Source organism: Prionailurus viverrinus, chromosome D4 (genome assembly GCF_022837055.1).
Source record: "Prionailurus viverrinus isolate Anna chromosome D4, UM_Priviv_1.0, whole genome shotgun sequence".
NCBI classification, from domain to species: domain Eukaryota; kingdom Metazoa; phylum Chordata; class Mammalia; order Carnivora; family Felidae; genus Prionailurus; species Prionailurus viverrinus.
This window is the reverse complement of record NC_062573.1, coordinates 4,681,566-4,704,328: the sequence shown is the minus strand read 5'-3', so window position 1 is coordinate 4,704,328 and position 22,763 is coordinate 4,681,566. Positions and strand designations below refer to the sequence as shown.

Genomic DNA, 22,763 nt, shown 5'->3' with positions numbered 1-22,763 from the left:
TCCAGTTCTCAGCCCAACAATCTGCAGAGGACAAGCACACAGAATACACCATCCCAGTGGACACAATAAGGCAGCAGCAACCACAAGCTTCAGCCCTCCTCTTGCTTCCATTATCATAATTTATGCATCCTTGGAGACCTGAGTATAAAACAATGATTAATGCTGAGGAAGCCAACAGCATCAAAGGTTTGGAAGTGACCACTGGCCTTAAAGAAGAAAATCGTAGTTCAGTTACACAAATGCTTATCGAACCTGTATTTTAAAAATTCATTGAAAAATGAAATCACTTACCAAGCTACCACAGTCATAACTATTACGGTCTTAATCTTGAAATGCTTTGGTCTCCTTTCGTCTGGGTCTTTCTATGACCATACATATAATCTGGGTTTTTATTTATCTGTACAGCGCTTGATTTTATCAAACTAGTAATACTAGCCTATAAAGTCACTAAGGCAATAAAATTTAATAAGAGCAATACTTTGAGCTATTAGAGAATGCCATTATAACATTATGTTATCATCATCACTATATGGTTTATATAAGACAGATGTCACCGTAATAAATACTAACAATACTGGAGCTATCTTTTCAATACCCTGGACGAGGTCATGGTGCATAACATACAGAAGTAAAAATTACTTTCAAAAAATATGCAGGTTAGAGATAGATAGTTACAGGCTCTATATAAAAGGGAAAAATTAGAAATCCCAGAAGTTTTGGTGATAACATTGATGCCTAAAAAAGATTCCAGGGACTTCAGCAATACTAACAAGTCAGCAGGAGTATATGGAATTACCTTTCTTTAAGAACTGGATAAATTCACATTTAGCTGCCCTAACATAAACACTGAGTTGCTCAGAAGCTACATACTATATTGTGTTACAGCTGTAATAGAGGCTTCCAAACTTCTTTTGCCCATTAATTACCCACATTAAGAAATATGTTATATCTCCACTTGTACACACATTATGCCCACAGAACAAAAGTTTCAGGAAACAATGCTTTTCCTTACTAGATGTTATTTTCTCTGAGAACTGCTATTTAATTTTTTTTTTCATTTACTTTAAGATCCACTGAATTGATTTCATCACCCACAAGTGGGTCACAACCTAGTTCACTTAAAAACTACCAGCAGGCCTTTTGTGATGCTTAGGACGAAGGGGAAAAAAGAATAATACCACAGACCCACTATGTGCCACCTAATAATATGCAATAAGATACAATTTGTGTCCTAATTCTTACACCAACCCAATAAGTCAGGTCATGTTTAGTCATTTCAACAAACGTAACTTCCTTTCAACAAATGTTGACTGATCGCTTATTCTGTGTTAGGTACTAGTGCTAACAATCTGGGAATAACCGAGCAATGAACAAACCCATACAGTCTTTGCCCTGAAAAAACTAGATTCCATGGAAGGAAGACCTTAAATGGGAGGTAAGTGGTACAGAGAAAAGCATGGCATGCTATGACGGTACCTAACAGAGAGATCCAACTTAGAAGGAGAGATTTTAAAAGGTTCCCAAAAGAATTATCACAAGAGCACAGACTTCAAGGATGCAAAGGAATCAGGCAGACAAAAGTAGGGAAACGTGGTACGGGTGGAAGGAAGGAACAGTGTTGACGAGAAGCACGCTTGAGACAGGAAGGAATTTGGGTCAAGAGAAGAAATAAAAGAAGGCCAGTGTAACAATCGCTGAGCACAAGGGAAACGAAGCCAGAAGAGCCTGGTGCCAAGCCATGCAGGGTTTCACAGGGCACATTAAGGGCTTTGGACTTTATTCAGGTGTACAAGGAAGCCACTGAAAAGTTCTGGACAAGGACTGGGAGGTAGGGAACAGGATCAGATATGTTTCCCAAAGAGTACTCTAGCTGTTCTGTGGAGAATTAACTGTAAATAGGCAAAGCCTAAAGTAAGTTTAGTTAGGCGGCCACAGCAATCGTCGGAGTGAGAAATGGGAGGGGCTTTGATGCAGGTGATGGCAATGGAAGACAAGTTAGCAGACTTGAGATGAGAGACAGAACTGGACATGAAAGATGAATGAGTGAGCGAGAGGAGAGATGAAGACAGAGAGAATGACTCCCAGGTTTCTGATACAAACAACTCTAAGATGGGAAAGCTGTAGAAGGAGCCAAGTTTGAGGGAAAGATCCTAAGCTCGGTCTAAGATGTCCATAAGGAGAAATTCAAGAGGAGCCTTCAAGTAGACGGTGTGATAGCACACACCTAATAAATGTCAGAGACAGACTGGAATCCTGCCAGGTCTACCTGACATCAAAGTTCTCTCACTACACTGAAATGCAGATGAGAATTATGACGGTGATAATGAGGAATACGATACAGCATCAACAGTTACTGAACTTCTACAGTGTGCTAGGTACTCACAACCACAACCATGCTTGGAGCGGTGAGGAACGTTGAAGAAGCTGACAAAGGAGCAATACTAGGATTTAAACTCAGATCTAGACATACTGCAGAAGTTATGCTCCTAACCTCTAAACCACAATGACGCTGAAATCCAGAGTGGGACCGCCAAGACCTTTAACTCCCAACCACCTGCCAACAAGAGATTTAAAGTTCTATGAAGGCAGGGGCGCCTAAGTGGCTCAGTTGGTTAAGCGTCTGACTTCGGCTCAGGTTGTGATCTCATGGTTCATGAGTTCGGGCCCTGCATCAGGCTCTGTGCTGAGAGCTCAGAGCCCGGAGCCTGCTTCAGATTCTGTGTCTCCCTCTCTCTCTGCCCCTCCTCTCCTCGTGCTCTCTCTCTCTAAAATAAACAAACATTTAAAAAAAATTTTTTTTAAATAATAAATAAAGTTCTTTGAAGGCAGAACAGTGTTCAGCTTGGCTCTGTAAATTCTACCACAATGCATCATTAATGGTTTGCTGAATGCAATGTCAAGAAGGCACATTCCCTCGATTTGCTGTTAAATCAAGTTTTAGATTTGGAAAATCACCAAGAGATGGCATATCATTAACTTTTATAAATAATGTATGTAATTTAAATTCAAAACATAAAGGTAACTTCAAAACCGAGAGGGCTACAAAATGAAATAAAAAAGATGTCAAAAATATTCTTCCAGATGTGTTCTTACACGTATCATCCAATTGTTTTCTGATACCAGCATACCCCCCCAATCTACTACTATAAACTTATATCGTTTCAAAAGAGAAGGTGTTAGCCACCTACCCCAATATAAGATTAAATTAGAAAAATAAAACAGGGGTGCCTGGGTGGCTCAGTCGGTTGAGTGTCTGACTTTGGCTCAGGTCATGAACTCGTGGTTTGTGAGTTCAAGCCCCACGTCAGGCTCTGTGCTGACAGCTCAGAGCCTGGAGCCTGCTTCGGATTCTGTGTCTCCTTCTCTCTCTGCCCCTCCTGCACTTGTGCCCTGTCTCTCAAAAATAAATAAATGTTAAAAAAAAAAAAAAAAAAAGAACACTAGTATAACTAATCCATCTTATATATATCTTACTTAAAACTAGAATGAATAAAGTTAGTTCAAAATTAATCTCAAGGCATGTACTATAAAAATTCCTTCTAAGAAAGAAACTTCGGCCCCATTTACCCAATAAATACTGAACATTTTTTAAGTATGCAAGAAACAAGTTATTGTACTTCAGAGAATCTCAGAAACCACTGAGAGTAAGATGCACCAGTCTATCACTATCCCAAAAGAAAGGAGGGAAAATTAAATTACGGCGCAATGGTTTCTTAAGTAAAAATAACTTCTTCAGTTTTTTAGAACAGAGTTTTTAATCAGACACTACTGTGCATACATAAAACATAAAATATAAGCATGATAAATTAATGAAAGTATTCCTAAAATGTTTCCACATTCAGAGCGCAACTCTTCTGAATCACTTTTCAACTCAGGGTCCTCCATCCAGGTTTTCCACACAGTATGATCCCTTGTTGCCAGGAGCACTTGATAATGCAGCTTTTCTGAAACAAAATTAAATGTTTCTCTATGGCCTCTGAGACCTTTTTCCCAAGTTGCTGACACTCATCTCTAATAGATGCTGATCTTGCAAAAGGATGTCAAGAGAAAGTTTTCAGATTAAAATCACGCCTCGTATTACTTTCTCAAATGATCCTGAAAGGTCAGTAGTTGCAGGTGTCCGATAGTACCACCAGGACTCACAGCCAAGTTCTTCCATGCCTACGCAATGACATCACAACAGCTGTTGGGCTTGCAGCGATTATAAGATCCCATCTACTGTAGACGCATCATGATTTCAGACATTAAACTATGGGAGAAAAGCCATCCTAGAACCAGTAAGGTAAACTGGCTTGAATTCTACAAGATCATCCATTTATCATATGAAAGTCTCATCTGGAAAAGAAGATGTGGCTGATTGTAAATTTTGTACCCGGTTTTTCACTGCTCCTTCCTGGAGAGAATTCTGCATCCCTGCCTGTTGGCACATGACTTGCGTGGCCTTCTCTGTGGAAGTCGTGGCCAAAGAAATGTGAATGCAGATTTTGCATCAGACATAAGGTCCAAACAACTACTAGATTCTCTTAGCTGGAGATCTACCAAAAAGTACTTTAAAAATTCCTCTCTTGAATATTACTCGGTGATCAAAAAGAATGAAATCGTGCCATCTGCAACAACGTGGATGGAACCAGAGTGTACTTTGCTAAGCAAAATAAGTCAGAGAAAAATATCATATGATTTCACTCATATGTGGAATTTAGCAAACAAAACAGATGAACACAGGGAAGGAAAGGAAAAATAAGATAAAAACAGAGAGTGAACCAAACCATAAGAGACTCTTTTTTTATTTTTAATCTTTATTTATTTTTGAGAGAGAGAGAGAGTGGGGGAGGAACAGAGAGAGGGAGACACAGAATCCAAAGCAGGCTCCAGGCTCTGAGCTGTCAGCACAGAGCCGGATGCAGAACTTGAACTCACAAACCGCGAGTTCATGTCCTGAGCCGAAATCGGATGCTTAACCACTGAGCCACCCAGGTGCTCCCATAAGAGACTCTTAAATACAGAGAACAAACTGAGGGTTGCTGGAGGGGAGGTGGGTGATGGGCATTAAGGAGGGCACTTGTTAAAATGAGCACTTGGTGTTGTATGTAAGTGATGAATCACTGGGTTCTACTCCTGAAACCAAGTACTACACTGTATGTTAACTAACTTGAATTTAAATAAATTAAAAATGAAACGAAATAAAATACAATGTTTCTGAAAAAAAAATTAAAAGTTCCTCTCTCAAACTGAATGTGATCCCAAGCAGTATGGAAACAGACAACAAAGTACAAAGTACAACTCTAGAAATAATTTAAATGCGACTGAAAGCTGGAAAATAATTTCTGTAATTCTAACACACCCAGGATTAATCACACAGTATGGACTGAAAATTATACAGAGAGATTCAACAAGGAATCAAAGCTTGTAATGTATGACAAATACTTGGAAGATGATTTTTACATTGAAAAATAGCTAAATACTACTCAACTGATTGTGTGGGAGGATTCACACCCAATTATTCATGCATATGAAATTAATTATAGGTTTTCTATAGTCTACATTACATATATACACCCACATAACACTCATCTTCTTTGGACTCGTTTCTCTATCACTTAGATTTCCTGTGTACCTGCCATACAATATCGAGGTACTTGCTATCCTAAAGTTCAAAGTCTGAAAGAGAAGTAGGCCTGGAACAGAATTACTTAGTGTCTCAAGGTAACAATTTTGTTGTGACCTTAGACAACTTCATTAACCTATTCAGGCATAGGTTTCCTCATAAGGAAAATGGGGATAAATACCATCCTCCTCAAAGAGCAAATGTTAGGATTAGGATACATTATAACAAACTTAAACCACTGCCCGAATAAAAAGGGCTCCTTTTTTAAAAGCGAGCTGGATTTCCACTCCAGTTAAGGTGAATTAGGATTTAGATCAATGTTCCTATTCAGAAAAAATAGAACAGATGAATAAAATATAAAAAAAGAGCAACTGTTCAAAGGCATCAAAGAATTACCAAAAAAGTAGCAAATTACACTGAGCCGAGATCCCGGAGAAGAAATCTTCAAAAAAAAAAAATTATTCTAGCGTTTGAGGCCACATTTCTCCTAAAGATACAGACTGATTCCAGGAGAGTAGGAGGCTAAAAGCTGATCGGAGTTTTCAAATCACCAACAGGTTAAGAGGACAAAACCGGAATTCAGAGCCTATAAAGGGGAAAAGGTCCCAGGAAGCACGTCAGGTTTTGGTTTGGGACCTTAGATAATTAGAACTTCTCATGAGAAAGTAAAAAGGAAATAGGTGAACCCTCACAGATCTAAATCCCTGATTGGGAGAGAAAGAAAGATGGCAGACTGCTAATGCTCCTAGCCTCAATGCCAAAAATAAATGTAAATCCTTACCCTAGGCCTTAAAATAGATCTACACTTTTGAATAGCTAATAACTGGTACTCAAAAAATAACCAAGAAAACAAGAAAAGCAAAATGACTGAAAACTAGAGGGTCCCAGAGGCAAGAAAAACAGACTCATAAAATATTCAAATAATGGTGTTAAAAGACACAGACACTAAAATAATGTTGCCTAAGGGTGAAGGGAGGAAGGAAGGAAAGATGGAAGGATTCTGCATAGAATTAGAAACAATAAAAAACAGATTTGAGAACTGGAAACATAATTAAAAATTCAATGGACAAGACCTGAGCCAAAAGAGAGTCAGACACTCAACCAACTGAGCCACCCAGGTGCCCCTCTGGACAAATTTTAACAGAAAGTCAAATAAGGTGAAAAGTTAGTCAATTGGTAGATAAACCAGAAGAAAATCTCCAGATTAGGCCAAAATAGACAAGACTGGAAAATAAAAAATAGAGAATAAAAAAATATATGAATTACTATAAATAAGTCTAAATTGTAATTGGACCACCGGGTTGGGGGCAGGGGGGGTGCAGCGTGAGGAGAGACTAGGATTACAAGCAACAGTTAGGCAAATAATGGTGAGAAAGGCCGAAAACAGTTGAGAAAAATCCAATCCTAGATTCAAGAAATACTCCAGACTTCAAGCAGGACAAATATAAAGCAACACAACATAGCACAACTGTTGAAGACAAAAGATGAGGGTTCCTGGGTTGCTCGGTTGGTTGAGCGTCCAACTCTTGATCTTGGCTCAAGTCATGATCCCCAGGTCACAGGATCAAGTCCTGCATCAGACTCCGTGCTAAGCTTGGAGGCTGCTTGGCATTCTCTCTCTCTTCCCTCTGCCCCTCTTCTCTCTGCCCCTGCTTGTGCTCTCTTTAAAATAAAACAAAACAAAAAAACATGAAGAGGAAAACCTTAAGAGCAGCCAGAAAAAAGAAAGAAAATTACCACTGAAGGAACAACAAGACTTAAGGCTGACTTCCCAGTAGAAACAATGGAAGCCAGAAGACAATGAGATAATAGTTTTAAGATTCTGGGGGGAAAATAACTGCAGATAACTAGATTTTTATAGCCAATTAAGATATTACAGATGAAGAGGATATTCTGGGGAGGAGGCTGGAGGACAGCAGCTTAATTTTTGAAACTCTGAGTCCTCATATAGGGCTCTCTTCCAGGATACGGCCCTCCACTAAAGGGAAACTGCTGCAGTGGAACCAAAACTGAATAGATAGGAAGTTATAATAAGAAAAATCAGAATAAGATTCAGACCGATATCCCTACAGCCAGAAAAACAGGACCATGAGAATCAAAACTGTAACTTTCTATTTCAAACTAGTTAAAATACATTAAGAAAACTGTATAGACATGAAAGAAGACAGAACTGTAAAAATGTACAAATGAGGTAATAAACTCAGGAAAGAATCAGAATTAGGAAAAAAGGAGAGGAAAATGAATCAGAGGAAACACAAAAACCAAACAATCACAACCTGAAGAGAAACAGAAGGTAAGGGGAAAGGGGAGTCATTGCTAAAGTAAGTGAAGAAACAGATGAAAAGAATTCAAAATAAAGTAGCAAATATTGAAGAGAGGCAAAGAAAATCAAACGCATGCATAATAAAAGACAAAAAGAACAAAAACAAGGAAATACTAAAACAATTCAAGAAAACTTCTCAAAATTAACAACAACAAAAAAAGACTTGAAATTACATATTGAAAAAGCACACCTAGTCCCGGAGAATACTGACCTAGAACAACCAACCATCACATAGTCTAGTAAAATTACTTGGCTTTGGCTCAAGATGGAAGAACAAGAGATAGGATTCACCTCCTGCCGGAGCAACAACGACAACAATAACACAAAAACAAAAACATGAAACAAGAGTTTTCAGGAAATGAACAAAAGTGGCCCCTTAAAATGGCAAACAAATGAAGTAAGCAGTTGTAACTGCACCAGCTTGCTGCCTATAGAAGGTTTCCAGGCCAATGCACAGGAGGATCCCATCAGATACCTTGAGTTGAAAAGACACAGCTAAGGGTGTAAAGGGAACTCAAAAGTGATTACAGTTAGCATGGAAGTATACCAAAAAGGAAACAGCTGCACAGAGAACTCTAGAAATCTTTGAAGGCTCCCTTAAGTATTCAGAACCCTGCTGATCTACAAGTGCACATGAGGAAACTACCCAAAGATGAGGAAAGAATCACCCAAGAGAATTGGAGGGAACAGTGCCCATACTAATACAAGGTCAAGAATAGTGACTGCTCTTCCAGTGAGGCTGGAAAAATACTCATGATTCACTGGGCACCAGGTAGGGTACAAAGAAGGGTCTAGCCTCAGTCCCAGATTAAATGGTGCTTTGGCCCTAACAAATCTTAAGAGTAAGACCCAAAAGGATCAAATTGCTTCCCATTCGAACAGTAAATTACCTATGTCCCAGAACAAAGATCACTAATATTTATAGGAATACAAAAATATCCAGCACTCAACAAGGTAAATTCACTATTTCTGGCATCAAATTAAAGATTATCAGGCCATGCAAAGAAGCAGAAAAATACAAACTAATTCATTATCCTGAAAACTGGTAAAGGGAAAGAAACCACCATTATCCAACCTTTATCATGAAGAGTAACACATTTAGCAAATAGTAAACAAGGGATAGTGTCTCCTTATAAAAGTAGTCCTACTAATAAGTAGATCTAGACAGTGGGCAACAACAGCTGTTAACATAAAAACAGAGGTCACTAGACACTAGATGTCTCTGCATGAAAAAACATGCCACCACCTATGCCTTGACAATGAGATCAAACATAATTCCAATCAAGCCTATGGACCCAACAGCCAATTTGTAGAAAATACAAAGAGAAAGGAACATGTTAAAGTGCACCCTGAGTACACAATCAGCAAAATAGAGACTATGGGAAACTCTATTAGTCACATGACTGGTATTCATTCATCAACAGATAAATATCAATAAAAACAAAGCAATGAAAGGTAAGTTTCTAATGTAGAAGACATTTAAAGGGACACATTAAAAATCTTTAAATGGGCAAGATTAAACTATGCTCCCTAGGAGGTACATTCAAGTGATAAAATGATAAAGAAACACAGAAAGTAATTACTGTAGAGTTATGATAGTGATTATTTTAAGAGAAGGAATGAAGATTAGGGTGGGCCATATGAAATGTTATTCAGTCATAAAAAGGAATGCAGTGGTGATAAATGCTATAACATGGATGAACCTTGAAAACATTATGCTAAGTGAAAGCGGACAGACACAAAAGGCCACATACCATATGATTCCATTTCCATGAAATGTCCAGAATAGGTGAATCCATAAAGACAAAAAGTAGACTAATAGTTACCAAAGGATGAGGAGAAAGGGAATGGGGAGTAATTGCTAATGGGCATGGGGTTACTTTTTCAAAGATAAAAATATTCTAGAATTAGATAGTGGTGATGATTGTACAACTTGTGAATATACTGCGAAAGCACTGACTAGTACACTTTAAAATGGTGAATTTTGCGGCATCTGGGTGGCTCAGTAGGTTAAGTGTCCGACATTGGCTCAGGTCATGATCTCATGGTCCATGAGTTCAAGCCCCGTGTCAGGTTCTGTGCTGACAGCTCAGAGCCCGGAGCTTGCTTCGGATTCTGTGTCTTCCTCTCTCTCTGCCCCTCCCCTGCTCACGATCTGTCTCTCTGTCTCTCAAAAATAAACAAACATTAAAAAAAAAATTTTTTAATGGTGAATTTTATAGTATATAAATTGTATCTCGATTTTTAAAATATCAGATGAGGGGCGCCTGGGTGGCGCAGTCGGTTAAGCGTCCGACTTCAGCCAGGTCACGATCTCGCGGTCCGGGAGTTCGAGCCCCGCGTCAGGCTCTGGGCTGATGGCTCAGAGCCTGGAGCCTGTTTCCGATTCTGTGTCTCCCTCTCTCTGCCCCTCCCCCGTTCATGCTCTGTCTCTCTCTGTCCCAAAAATAAATAAAACGTTGAAAAAAAAAAATTTAAAAATAAATAAATAAATAAATAAATAAATAAAATATCAGATGAGGTAAACCTTAAGGCAAAAACCGTTAATAAATATAAAATTCATTTCATAATAAAAGGATCAACTTACTAAGAAGAAATAATTCTAAGTGTACAATGCCAATACCACATAAAATATAAAAAACAAAAATTGGGAGTGCCTGGGTGGTTCAGTTGGTTAAACGTCCAACTCTTGATTTCAGCTCAGGTCATGATCTCACAATTGTGAGATCAAGCCCCGCATCTGGCTCCACGTTGAGCATGGAGCCTACTTGGAATTTTCTTTCCCTCCCCCCAGCATGTACATGCTCTCTCTCTCTCAAAATAGACAACCATTAAAAAAAAAAGAAAGTTGACAGAACTACAAGCATAAATGAAAAACAACCATAATCACAGAATAAAATTTTAATACACATATCTTCTGCAAGCAACTGAAAGAACAAGAAGACAAAAAATTGGTCAGGGCATAGATAAATGGAAAAACACCTGATCTGATGTAGATAGAACACCGTAAACACAACCACACAATATACTTTAAAGTACACATGGAACATTTAGAAGAACGTACCAAATTCTGAGCCGAAAAGCAAGTCTCAACAAATTTCACAGAATTAAGTAATATAGAGCAGGGGATCGGCAACACTTTTCTTTGCCCCTGCCGCCCTGTCACCCTATACCTCATCGTGTAGATGTGTGTACACACACACACACACACACACACACACACACACACACAATTCCAGGTGAATTACAGACTATATGTGAAAGGTAAAATTAAATGTTAAAACCTCAAGAACATAATATAGGAGAAAATCTTTTAAATCCCTGGAATAGGGAAAGAGTTTTAAAACAGCACACAAAACACTAAGCATAAAGAAAATTATGAATAAATTGGATTTCATGAAAAGTAAAAATTTCTGTTCAGCAAAAGATTTCATCAAAAGTGGAAAGACACGGGGCACCTGGGTGACTCAGTTGGTTAACGATCCGGCTTTGGCTCAGGTCACGATCTCACAGTTCATGAGTTTAGGCCCCATATCGGGCTCCACGCTGATGGTGCAGAGCTTGCTTGGGATTCTTTCTCACTCCCTCTCTCTCTACCCCTCCTCCATTTGCGCTTTTCTCTCTCGCTCAAAATAAATAATTTTTTTTTTTTTTTTTTAAGTGGAAAGATAGAGGGCGCCTGGGTGGCTCAGTCAGTTAAGTGTCTGAGTCTTGATTTCAACTCAGGTCGTCTCATGGTTGTGAGATCCAGCCCCCTGTCAGGCTCCATGCTGAAGGTAGAGCCCACTTAAGATTCTCTCTCTCTCCCTCTGTCCTTCTCCCCAGCATGCACTCTCACTCAAAAATATAAAAATAAAATATATTTTTTTTAATTTTAAAAAATGAAAAATGTTTTAAAAAGTGGAAATATTAGCCACAGAATACAAGAGGACTATAACGTATATAACCATCAAAGGGCTTATAACCAGAATACACAAAGAAAAAAAAAAGATAGCCAAATAACCAATCAATATATTAAAAGATGTTCAATGTTATTGCTAATCAGGAAAATGCAAACTAAAACCAAAATGAAATACATTATACACTACCCAGAAAAGTTAAAATTGGACAGATACTTTATATTAAGTGTTGGTGAAGATATGGAACAATAGAAACTCTCACACATAGATGGGATGCAAACTGGTTCAACCACATTGGAAAACCGCTGCATTTTATGCTAACGTTAAACACACACACATATACCACGGCCTAGCAATTTCACTCCTAATTATATTAGCAGAACAGAAATGTGAGTATGTAAGCACCAGATATAGTCACAATAATGACATATGGCTACATTACTCGAAATAGCCCAAACAAGAAAGAAATATTAATGTCTGTTGATAGTGGAATGGATCGATTATGGCATATTCATATAATGGAACACCGTATAGCAATGAATGAAACAAGCAAATCACAGGACCACACAGCAAAGATAATCTCACAAATTTAACGTTTAGCAAAAGAAAACAAAATTCACTCATGACTCTATTTAATGATTCCACTTACAGATGTTCAAAAATGGGCAAAAATGATCAATGCTCTTAGAAGATAATGTTTCTCTTTAGAGAGAATGGAAGGGTAGTGATTGGAATGACATGTAAGAATGGTTTGTAAGACCTAAGCAATGTTCTATTTCTTGGCCTGGATGGGAGTTACAGGGATCTTTTGACTCTGCGATAGTTCATCAAGTTGTTAAAGTATGCAAGGGGAAAAAAATTAGAATGTGACATGTTTTGTCAGCCAATTTCTTTTCTGAAATCCTCAGGGAAGGGGGAGTATTTCCCCTAATGATCAAATGAGGACCCGATTAATTCTGAATCACTAGGACACACCATGAGGTTAAAAGGCGTAATATAGGATTTCAGAAATGGAGTGGCTGAAAGCCACCATCAGCTTCACCAGCAGTGAAAATTTCCGAATTTGCATCCATGTTTGATTTAACTGGCAGGGCGGGATGCAGAGGGGGCAGGGGAACAGCTCATGTATTTTTTTGCACCTAAGCTTTCAAGTGAGCAAATGAGAGAAATTTACCTTTCAAAATGTTTTAAGAAACCACTTGTACTGACAATCCACATCAGTGGGTCTTAAAACCACTGTTTGAAGCAAAATACAGTTAGCTGTTTGTTTCTTATCATTCTTCTTAAAAGAATGAGTGCTTGAATTTTACATCCTTGACACAAACCGAGACCTTCAAAATTCCTTTGCCAAAAGAAAAACAGATGAAAGGAATCTACCTACTCCAAATTTTAGCAAAGCACCCTAAGAATTTGTTCAACATAACATGATAATGAAAGTAGTCATTATTTACTGAGTCTCACCAAGTGCTAGGCACTGGCTAAGCATTTAAGATATTCACTTTATTATAACAACAGCACTACAAGAAAGATCACTTTCCCCATTTTGCAGATGAGAACACTGAGGCGTAGAGAAGTCAAACAATTTGCATAATTCACACAGTTAATCAGTTCTCTAGTTTGGTGTGAAAGATGTTTTCTATTTATATTTTCTGCTTTGTGTCAATTTTTTTTTATCTTGAGATTTGTAAGCCTTAAGTACCATGTAGAGCAGGGAACTGCACATACACGTACAGATATACACACTTAACGATGGTTTTAAAGACGAAAAACTATACTCACGTCTGCAAATCTCCTGTGTATCACTGCACCCGAACAGAGCTTAGGTTTGCTCCAAGAAACAAAACGGACTTCTCAATGATAGCCGAGCAAGCCAAAGCACTGCATATAGTAAGTCCACAAAGCATTAACTGGATTAATTAGCAAGGGATTTGAGAAGCAGCTTGGAGCTAGGAAACCAAAACACTAAATTGTTTAAATACTTTGGCAAAAGATCAAGGTTTCTAGGCAGCACTGGGTCTCCTTCCATCCTTTTCATTCCATGCTTTAACACATTTAACCTGTCTGAGGTACTTTTTCATGAGATATGAATGACATTGTCAAAATACCAAAAAGAAAAGTGAATTTAAAAAATTCTGCAAGCTGTTACCAATTCTGCCAACATGTGAGAGCCCAGGCAACATTAATTACAAATCAATCGCTTAGGACATAAACAGCTCTTATCACTAGTAAACTCTCTCTCTAAAATAACTTGCTTTAGAAAAAAAAACAAAGAAAATGTCTCCTCTATTATACTTGGTGAACTCATCAGGACAAAGAAGTGAAATAAGACAGGAGAAAATGCACCAAATAGCAAACGTGAAAAAGGAATCCTAGCTAGCTGAATGTCTGGAATGCTCCAGAGCAGCACTATCATTTAGAAATAACGAAGAGGAAGTGGTCAAGGCAGGGACACTTACTGAATGGGTTTCTGGTTTCCAGGAAGTAAGAATTTTTACAGCGCAACTGATTTTCACAAACACATATGGCAGCAAAATGATAAAAGAAAGCTTTCAACTATACAGTCATGGAAGGAAAACAAAAAAATCTGTTGTCCCTCTGGTTTATGAGGGCCAAGCACACACAGGACCACTCCCCCAGCCCCACCACACAAATATCCAAGCATAATAATAATAAACTTAAAAATCCAACGGCCCTTCCAGAAGTCTGGTTAATCTAAACTCTGCCCACAAACTACTAACTTCCCTCACTCTTTTGTCTTGGATATCAATGTTTTCCTCTTCATTTTCATAAGACCTGAGAGAAAATCTAAGTACCTTTCTCCCGTTCCTCCACAACACATTTCATGTACTCCAATGGAAAACACAAAACAAACAACTAAGCAGAAGAGAATCCTAACTTTCCATCAAAATACATTCTGATTTCCATTAGCTCCATTGGGGTTGCTATGAATACAGAATATAAAAGTGGGGAGAGCTCCAGCTATGAAGCCTGGCAAAAGCAGTGTGGCTGGGGCAGTTTTCTTCGCCTCCATCAAATGACAAATATGTTCCATGTTGCTGTGATGAGGATTGAAGATCCTATCTGTAAAGTATCCAGCAGTGTGCCTGACACACAGTAGGTGTGTAGCAGTTACGATCATGATTTCTTCTAGACTTGTAGCACACTCTAGGTTAAGTTTCAAGGATAATAAAAAGTCTTTGCTGAACCAGAAATTTTACTGACATAAACAAGGCACCGGCAGATTATGGTACTTTGTTAGGTGCCAACTGTGAACAAAATTTACCCCAGTAGGTCCAAGGCACCGTGTCTCCAAAGAGTTCACAACACTCACACATCAATTCTGACTTTCACAAAATAACTGTGAGGAAAGGCTAATGGGCAATGATAGCCCTGGGTTCACTCACATATGAAATAACAGGACTGGAGGAAACCCGGGAGTTAACGGTGTAACCCAGCTCATGCAAATTAGCGGACTATGGGTGTTTCACTCACTAGCCTTGGCTGCCTGTGAGAGAAAAGAAAGTAATACAAATTTATTTTTTCAAATAAAATTATAAAGAAGAAAAAGGTGGCTTAAGAAAAAGAGCTAATATAGTTTTGTGGTTTTTTTTTTTTTTATTAAAGGGGGAGAATCTAAAGTACAATTTCCAAAGAAAAGTGACCCAAAGGGTAAAATATATTCTACTTTGAGTCTAAGCTTTTAAATATTTCATATTACAGGATTTTTTGAACTGATTTGACATAACCAATTCATTTCAACTTTGAGAAATGTATTCATTTCAACTTTGAGAAAATACTACTGCAGTATAACAAATTTTTATACAGGTGTACATTGCTTTTTTAAAAATAACTTTTAAGGCTGTCTTACAAGTGGTTATTCACATATAAGATTCGCCAGACTTTTGCAAAAGAAGTTCCATTTCTTTTTCACTTGACAGTGACTTATTACAAAAACAGTAACAATGTGAAATTATTTGGAGTATTTATTGCACAAAACACATTACAAGTGTATCTCTGTGATCTTCTCTAGTTCCCTTACTAAACATTTATTAAATACCTACTACGAGTGAGGCACTCTGAATACATCATATCATTAAATTTCTAATGTCATGAAATTCTCAAGAGAACTATGTGAGGCAGACGAGGATAATTCTGTATTATTGGTGAGAAAACGGAGATTCAAAAAGATTAAGTGCCTTGTTCAAGTCAGTTTACTGGCCACTGAAGGGCCAGGATTTAAATTCCAAGCTGAGAACAGAGCCTGTGCCTTTTACACAGTGCATGCTGTTTTCTTCCCGTATTACTATGTTTTTGTAATTAAAATAAGCAAAGCAATACACTGCCCCAAAGCATTCAGACACCAGTGTCTCATCACTCAAACAGTCCACAATTAGCACCCCCTTGCTTGCTCCTGAAAGGACTGTTTTTCAACAAACCAGGTGAAGTTAAAGGAGGAGAAAACAAAACTTCAAAATAGTCTTGTTAGATCACCACAACCCAGAAGTGACCACATTCTCCTGTCCGGGGAGTAAAAATATGGATAAAAACATACATACACATATAGCTTTTCTGAAAACTGAAATACAAAACTATTTTTAAATTATTTTTCAAAACTATGTAATTTCTACAAGGAAAGGCAACAAGCATTAATTCAGGAGGCCTTACCCTATCAGTGCCAATCCCATCCTAAACCTCAAGGTCAAAACCTCTCTTCCTAAAGACCTCCCCCCAAAAAAGGCAGAACTTAAAGTGGAAAATCTGCTCAAAGGTAAAGACCAAGAAAAACAGCATTAATCTACTCTGAATTCACCTAATGTAACTTGGAAGTATAAAATATACAAACCGATGCAACTTCTACATTACTTAACACTCCTCTCTTTACCAATTGGCTATGAGCGAATTTGCATGACAGAAACACATGTGACAAAAACTGTACTAGATCCTTTATTCTTCATACCAAGCCTCTAGGACAGGCCCATTAATAACTGCATTTTACAAATTAAAAAATAAAGAGCTAACTCACACAGCCTATCATCACACAGCTTATATAAATGGCTATACTTGAACTTATGCTTTTACAGCTGAACTATACTGGAAAAAAACAAAACAAAACAAAACACCCTGCTCCATCAGAGAAGCTGAACATTCCAGAACACAAATGAACCACTATCCTTAACCGACTGAGCCACCCAGGCGCCCCTGAACCGCTATCCTTAAACAGAGATATCACAGACATCGGTGTATATTTTTGGAGGCAGCATGGTAGAGTGGGGAAAAAATAGATCTAGAATCAAATCACCAATCCACTACTTAGTGGCTCGATTACCTTAGGACAAGTTACTTAATCTCTCTGTGCCTTTGTTTGCAACAGCTGTAAAAGGGAGACAAGAATTCATACCTTATGGGCTCTAGGAAGAATAAAATACACACACGTGTGTGCGCATGTGTGTGTATATATACAGCAAATAGAAACTCAACAAATGCCATATCTGATGTGGAAATGCTGGGGTTTGGAGCAAATGGTCAAGAAAGAATTGAGACCTCTTGAGTGCAAAATGGTGTTTTTATTAAAGCACAGGGACAGGACCTGTGGGCAGAAAGGGCTGTACAGGGGCTGTGAGGGTTGACAGATTATCATATATACTTTCAGGTTGGGAGTGGGTTAGGGACAGCACAAGCCTCCAGGGAATGTAGGAAACAAGATTTCCAGGCCCCTGGGGGGAGGGGGGGAGGCTAGCTATTGTTAGGAAAAGGTCATTTATTACAGTTTAGTAAACCCTCAGTCAGGAGACCCTTCAGATGTTTATTAGTGCGCCCTATGCCTAGAGGACGAATGCTAACATATATCTTGGGGGTAGAGATAAAGGAAGTTGCCAAAGGAATTTCTTTATGTTAAAGCAGACTTACAGGATCCTAGGCGGTAGGGATAATGTTAAGCTAAGATTGCCTTTTGCCCTTAGCGAAGTGTCAACATGGAGGCAGCTGAGCTCCCAAAAGGAAGGTCACTCTGCCTGTTTCAAGGACTTGTCAATGGGTTGTAGGTACTAAGGAAATTTAATTTTTTCTTTTGCCTGTTTCCCACATCAATATCCACAATCTTTACTACCCCCCTGGAGTTTGCTCCATTTCAAGGCTCAGTTATAAAAGAAGAAAGATGAGGAGAGGATGGTTGAAAAGCAAATGCAAAAATCTACTAGTACTTTAATTAGGTCATTAGAAAACTGAAATGTTGACAAGTAGGGAAAGAGCCATATCAAGAGTCATTAGCCGCAATGGACCCAACTCCAACACTGCAAAACTTCCTTGAACTGTATCAGGTACTTCGGCCAACTGTTCAGTGCTGCACACACCTGGAAGGAAAACCCAACTAAGAAGTTTTACTTTTCTTTCTAAACTGTTTCTTTGCACAATTGCAGGCAGGATCCAATTAAGGATCTGGACCCTTGAGGAGTCCTACCTCGGAAATGTCATTCCAAAAGAAAATCATTCCATCTGCCCTCAATGGTAAACCCCAAGCCCTGCCACCATTTCCTCAGTCTCCAAACATCACAGATGACTACGACAGTCCATCCGTTTTTATTTACAGGGAAGTCCTCAGCACATTAAGTAGAGACTATCGTTTTTATGTGCATCATCATCCTCACAAAAGGCTGCCCACAGGCAAAGGCCATGTCTTAACCATCCGGTTACATTTCACTCTCCGCTCACCCACAGGTGAGGCATGGAAAGGCATGCAGCATGACACCTGGGTGACCACAGGGATCATCCAGGGCCTGAGCTGAGCCACATGCTCTGTGCTGGGAACAAACACAAAAATGTCTGTTAGCCATGGGAAGCCAGGTCTGAAAGATCATATAGTCTGCGTGCATCAATGTGAACCGTGTCGTGACAGTAACCAAGGAAGCCGGTGGGGGTGGGGGATGAGAATGAGGAAAGCCACAAAGAAAGAGAGAAAATCACTTGGTCCATGACTTTCCAGTCCTAGTTTGTCCTGAGGAACCCCAGCCGTATTTGGCTTCCTGTTCTTCCCTCTACAACAGATCCCTCCATTTCCATCCCTGCCCTTCATGAGCTAGTTTTAGTGAAATTCCTCTCCTTGCATTCAAAAAAGCCTTCACAAGGACATCAGCCCACGGCCTAGCACACAGAAGGGATTCAGTTAAACGCATTTAAAAAACAGAAGCACAAACCTTACCAAATACCTGATGTTAGGTGGGTATTCCTATAATTACAGTTCCCTCGACAGACAGGCCAATTTGCCTTAATCCACTTATCAAATAATTGTTAAGGAAATAAACAGTATTTGACACAACATGACACTTTACTCTAACTTATCATCTAATAATAATTAAGCATTCAAAGCTTACAATGAAAGCACAGCTCCGTAGTTCATATTGTTCTTTTAAATTGAATAATTTGGAATCCTGTGAAGAGTTCCACCTTACAGCATATTCCCTCATTCTTGTGCAAATACAATCTGTCTATCAACATATTAGCATTTCAATCACCCTTGCTTTTTTTCATAACTGGGAGAAGCTGTCTTCATTTATTCCTATGGAGCATCTACCTCCTATGAATTATTTCTAAAGCTAAGCAGTAAAATTGAATTTAAATCCAAGTAAATGAGAAACTGAAACTATTTTCAAAAATAAATGGAGGACCTTGGTTTCAGTTACATACTCCCAAATATTATAAATACACTCTTCAATGATTCATTTTACTTTAAGCTGAAAATAATTTCCTCTGAATTAAGTTGTCAGAATAGTCGGAAACAGGAATTCAACCCCCCACTTCAAGAGTTTTTTGTTATTTATTTTTTTAAAGAATTCTGCATCAATTTATATTCCCAGGGTAAATGCATCTACCATTTTAAGAAAAAAAAATTTTTTTAAGTCCCTGTTAAGCATCCCTTTAAGGCACTGACCATAAATGGTGTAATTTGCCCTGGACATCATTAAAATGTAAAGTTAATGAGGATTCAGCTGAAAACAGAAGGAATGTAACCTATTTTCAGGCAAAAGTTCTAACACAGCAATCAGAGGAAAAAGCTCTTTGATGTTTCTTTGTCTCTTCTCATTAATTTTTTTTTTGTCTCAAAAAAAAGGCTATTTAAACTAAAAAAAAAAAAAAATTACACACACACAGACACACACACACACACACACACACCCCAAAGTTTAAACATGATAATTATAACAGAACTCTAGTGAGGTCATTAGAATTTTTTTATGACATAAACAAGAGTCAGTCACATATACATGGGGATACCACCACCTACCTGGGAGAGTTGTTAAGGTTTAGATTTTAAGTGAAGTGTGTAGCAGAGTAACTGACACATGGAAGGTATTCACTGTTATTAATTCTCTCCCCTTTTGTCCCTCTCTGGTCCCCAAAGACCCAGTACAGTGCTGGCACAAAAACAGTGCTCAAAGAGTAGCCATTATTATTATCACATATGATGTATTCTTTTTTCCTGCTGAAAAATTCACTATATTAACCCTAACCTTCTTTTCAAGATTTATGCAAGACTCAGCACCTCCTGTCAGTAGGCAGGTGGGGCATTATCCAAATAACCAGCATGGAGTAAACAGTCCCGTGTGACATTTTATCATGTGAAGTGCCTGCACAGGTATAAATATTATATCCTCTCTGGTTTTATTGCCTCATTTTACAATTATACTACTAAAGAGCAAAATAGCATGCAGAATGTTAAGTGGCATTCTGCTGCTTGGAATTTCATCCCAAGGCTCCATTCAGAATAACAAATGTGGGAGCTTTCTCATCTCTGCTCTATTGTGAAGAAAGTCATCACCTTTACTTGAATATATACGAAGGTTTGGCTTTCTGCAACCCATTTTGTGCTAAGTGAAATCTTAAACCAAATGTGATTATTACCAAGAAGGTGTCATTTAGGAAGTCCTATAGTGTTTTCTAGAGAGACCTTTCCATACCCTTTGTTACTGTCATACTAACTCCATAATCCAAGTAAACAAAATCTAATCAGTAATGAGTCTATCCAAGATGATCCACCGTGAAGTATCACCAGACCTTGGAATTTCTCTACACCCAAGCAAAATACTGTAAATTCAATAAAGTAATCACAGTTATTCTAAATGTTGAGATCATCAAAATAATATGTGTTTCTCTAGCAATGTTCATTTTAAAAGTATTTCCACATAAGTTAGCTCATTTTCACTGGTTCATTCATTCTGTATTTACTAAATCTTCTTAGTATTCAACACTGGCCATACAGCAGTAAAGAAAACAGAAGGTAATCCTACCCTTACAGACTTGTAGCAGCTTAACTGCAAGCTATGATAAGTGCTACAAGAGCATACAGTGTAAGGAACAAGTTTACTTTGGTGATCTGAAAAGGTTTCCCTGAAGATGTAATGTATGAAGTATGATCTGAAGGAAGGGGAGTCACCCAGTGAGAAAAAAAAGGCGGGGCGGGGGGGGGACTTAAGGATAATGATAGTTGAGACAACGAAATACCTAGTTTTGGGGGTGTCTGGGTGGCTCAGTAGGTTCAGTGTCCAACTCTTGGTTTTGGCGCAGGTCATGACCTTGTGTTTATGTGAGTTCAAGCCCCGTGCCGGGTTCTGCACTAGTGATGAGGGGCCTGCTTGGGATTCTCTCTCTTCCCGTCTCTCTCTGCCTCTCCCTCACTGGCGCTGTCTCTGTCTCTCTCAAAATAAATAAACTTAAAAAAAAAAAAAAAGAAGAAGAAGAAGAAAGAAATACCTCGCTTTTAAAGACATTTAGGTAGGGGCGCCTGGGTGGCTCAGTTGGTTAAGCGTTCGACTTAGGCTCAGGTCATGAGCTCACAGTTTGTGGGTTTGAGCCCCTCATCAGGCTCTGTGCTGACAGCTCAGAGCCTGGAGCCTGTTTCAAATTCTGTGTCTCCCTCTCTCTCTGCCCCTCCCCTGCTCACACTCTGTCTCTGTCTCAAAAATAAACATTAAAAAAAAAAATTTTTTTTTAAGACATTTAGGTAAATCAATCAAACTTTTCTTATATATTGAATATGGAGGATGAGTGAGAAGATAGGCGACCAGGACAAAGCTAACAGGTTTCTAGCCAATTATACACTGGATTAAAAAAAAAAGTGTTGGTCACCAGAAGGGGACCAGATCTTCAATGGGGTTAACCTGATAAAGGGCATCTTCAAAAAACCTACAGCTAATATCATACTTTGGGGTAAAAGATTGAATATTTCCCTTTAGGATAAAAAACAAGACAAGTATATTCACTCCTGCAACTTCTATTCAATATTGTATTGGAGGTTCCAGTCAGGGCAATTAAGGAAGAAATAAAAGTCATCAAGATTGGAAAGCAAGAAGTAAAATTATCTAGGGGCAACTGGGTGGTTCAGTCAGTTAAGTATCCAACTTTGACTCAGCTCAGGTCAAGAATGTCAGTTCTTGAGTTCTGTGCTGACAGCCCAGAGTCTGGAGCCTGCTTTGGATTCTGTGTCTCCCTGCTTGTGCTGTTTCTCTCTCTCAAAAAAAAAAAAAAAAAAAAAAGCAAAATTATCTCTATTCACAGATGACATGATTTTATATAAAGAAAATCCTAGGAAATTCACTAAAAACTATTATAACTAGTAAACTAGCTCAGCAAAATTGCAGTAGGATAAAGATCAATATACAAAACTGAATTTTTTCTATACACTACCAATGAACGTATGAAAGTGAAATTAAGAAAATTCCACTTCCAATAACATCAAAAAGAGTAAGATACATGGGAATAAATTTAACAAGAGAATTTGCAAAACTTCTACTCTGAAAACTACAAAACATTATAGGAAAAAATAACATTATCAAAACAAATTGAAAGACATTCTATGTTCATGGACTGAAAGACTTGATGTTGAGATGGTGATGTTAAGATTCAACTTAATCCTTATCAAAAACCCAGCTGTTTGTTTCTTTCA

General features: G+C 38.3%; 1 protein-coding gene across 14 annotated transcripts in view; it reads right to left on the bottom strand.

The window, feature by feature from the left end:
• Window positions 1-22,763, bottom strand: part of DENND1A (DENN domain containing 1A) — a 513,319-nt gene that overhangs the window by 412,093 nt on the left and 78,463 nt on the right. The gene's annotated exons all lie outside the window — the stretch shown is intronic.